The sequence below is a fragment of the Aplysia californica genome, unplaced genomic scaffold (assembly GCF_000002075.1).
Source record: "Aplysia californica isolate F4 #8 unplaced genomic scaffold, AplCal3.0 scaffold00302, whole genome shotgun sequence".
In the NCBI taxonomy this organism is placed as follows: Eukaryota; Metazoa; Mollusca; class Gastropoda; order Aplysiida; family Aplysiidae; genus Aplysia; species Aplysia californica.
This window is the reverse complement of record NW_004797572.1, coordinates 30,337-32,908: the sequence shown is the minus strand read 5'-3', so window position 1 is coordinate 32,908 and position 2,572 is coordinate 30,337. Positions and strand designations below refer to the sequence as shown.

At 41.3% G+C, this 2,572-nt stretch overlaps 1 protein-coding gene across 1 annotated transcript in view; it reads left to right on the top strand.

The window, feature by feature from the left end:
- LOC101848598 (polypeptide N-acetylgalactosaminyltransferase 5) overlaps nt 1-2,572 on the top strand; it is a gene marked incomplete in the record, with an annotated part of 67,468 nt that overhangs the window by 58,937 nt on the left and 5,959 nt on the right.

Here is a 2,572-nt window from a genome sequence, read left to right as displayed (position 1 = left end):
GGAGTTGTCAGGTAAAAACTAAACGACACCTTAAAGTCCTAAATCGCACGGCGTTGCAATGTCTCAGATTCTGGTCGTTCCGCCTGGCTGGCGGAGCAGATGTGGATAAAAGCCTTGGATGCCGTGACCACCTCGCACTCCCTCGTTCTCTCAGAAGCCTGCACCACACCGCACCTCACCACACCACAGCCTCAGCCGTTCCAGTATTACTTCGTGTAATTGTAAGTATTTTTTAAAAGTATTACTTCGTTTAATATATACATATTATATTTGTGAAAGTTCCTCACTTAAATTGGCCGCCTAAAACTTACGAACCACTTAACTTTCGAATTTGACAAAATTAACTGTGGTTCAGAATCACTTAATGCACCAATCATTCCTTTCATCGAAAGCTGTTGTAAATATTTTTAAAAAGTATTACTTCGTGTAATTGTGCTATTCCTATTCTTCTTGTGGAGAAACGAAAGAGAGCTTCAAAACAAAGACTGCCAAGCCATCTGAAGCAAAGCGCGGACTCCCGGGGACACTAATTTGGCTGAGCGAACAATCCTGTTATGTACAATCTTTGATAGGAGTAGCATACGACAGATGTTTTATTTGAAAATAAAGGAGCACATCCCACCAAAGAACGCCCTATCAACCATCCACATTACAAGTATGGATTTACATTTTATTTGGTGGTAAGCACAACCTTCCAGGTTTGACTGAAAAAGAAACAAACCATTCCTTTAGCATCAGGTTTCACAGTAAAGGTCACCAAATAAAAAAGTGATACTGTTATGGAGCATTTATAAAGCCAAAGGAGAAACGATAGATTATAATGGTAGTATGATTTTTATAGTTATGATTTTGTCTTTTTCCCTCCGTTTCCATAAACTTAAAAAATGTTGTAAACTACAACAAGAAGTTGCTGTGTGTTTTGTGTTTTCAGAAAGCTTTCTAATATAGACACGGTCAAACATTACACACACACACACACACACACACACACACACACACACACACTCACACACACGCATACACACACGCGCAGGAACACATTCAAAGTATACACTAGCAGTACACTCCATATTATTTTTTAGATCAAACTTAGATGGGAAAATGTACCATCGTGCTCCATTCTTTTCCTGACATTTCTGGGTTGGGGAAAGGATAATACTGTAATGACGTTACGGGATGCTTTTATGTTGTGTAGATGTTTTTCTGCACGTGGGGAAAAAGGGGTGGAGATGTCAAGTGATATCTTCTCTACGTTTTTTTTGGGGGGGTTAGATTTGGTGAGGGTGGGAGAGGGGGGAGGGGGGACTTAGAGAAGTGTTGGAAACAGTGCTGCTTTGTAACACGTGAATGAGTTGTTTCAAGTGCGTCTTTCCTCATTTGTATGTTGTGTAAATTATTTTCCGTATGCTGTGTAAATTGTTTTTGTAAGTTGTGTAAATTGTTTTGTTATACTAGTGCGGAGACAGGGAATGGTGGAGACATCGGATCATGGGCCATTTACACCTGTGTGCTCGCGTGCGCGCGCGCACGTGTGTGTGTGTGTGGGAGGAGTGTATGTGTGTTCGCGTGTAGACTCTATGTGAGAAAGAGAGAGAGAGAGGGGGGGGAGAGGGAGGGAGAGGGGAGAGGAAAGAAAGCGAGAGTTTGTCTATGTGTGTGTGAGTGTGTTTTTGAAAGTAGGTGCGTTTGACATGGAGAGCAAAGTCCCAGTCAGCACAAAGAAAGATAACGTCTGCCGGTAAACAAACATATTAGTCTATTTGTTTGTTTGTTCACACTCACTGAGGGAAGAGGAGACTCGCGAGATCACAGACAGGTAGAAGATCAAGGGTAGAGATGAGAAGAGGGAACACATCAAAAATTCTATCTCTTCCCAACTCTAGGAAGCTTCTTATATATTTATGGGGTATGGGGTTTTTTTAGGTTGGGGTTTTTTTCCGCTGGTTTTTTTTTTCTTACTCTTTCCTTTGTTACACCCTTTTCTTGTTCTTTTTCTTTTACGTGTACTGAGAACGAGGGCGGGGGAGAAGGATACGGAGCGGTAAAATGAAAGAAAGGGAAAGAAGGAAACTGTTTTGCAGGTCTCTTATGAAGAATGCCAAGGGAGGTGAAGAGTATTTCTTTCTCATGAAAATGGGGGGGAAGGATCGTATGGAGAATGAAAAAAACATGGGAACAATTTCGTCTGAGGTCGTGCCACAGATGCCAGGGTCTTCTTAAAGTTGTAAGGACTTAAGTACATGTTCATTTTCTACGATCTAGAGGAAACACACAACTAAAACCAGTTGGCGTATTAAGGCGATCCAACTTTGAATTATTGCCTAGCTTCAGAGGGATCTTGATTGCTGATTCACCTTCTTGGAATCTGACTAACTGCCTCTATTTTGTCACATTTGTTGTATGCATAGAAGCATAATAAATTGCTTCGTTCTATGCGATTTTACAAGTATGATTTAGTTGAGTGTGGGAAAACAAGTGCATTGGCATTTAACGATACTCACCTTTTCCCCCTACCCCCATCCCTGTTCTCAGTACCTACCCCCACCCCTTCCACAAATATCTATTCGATGTA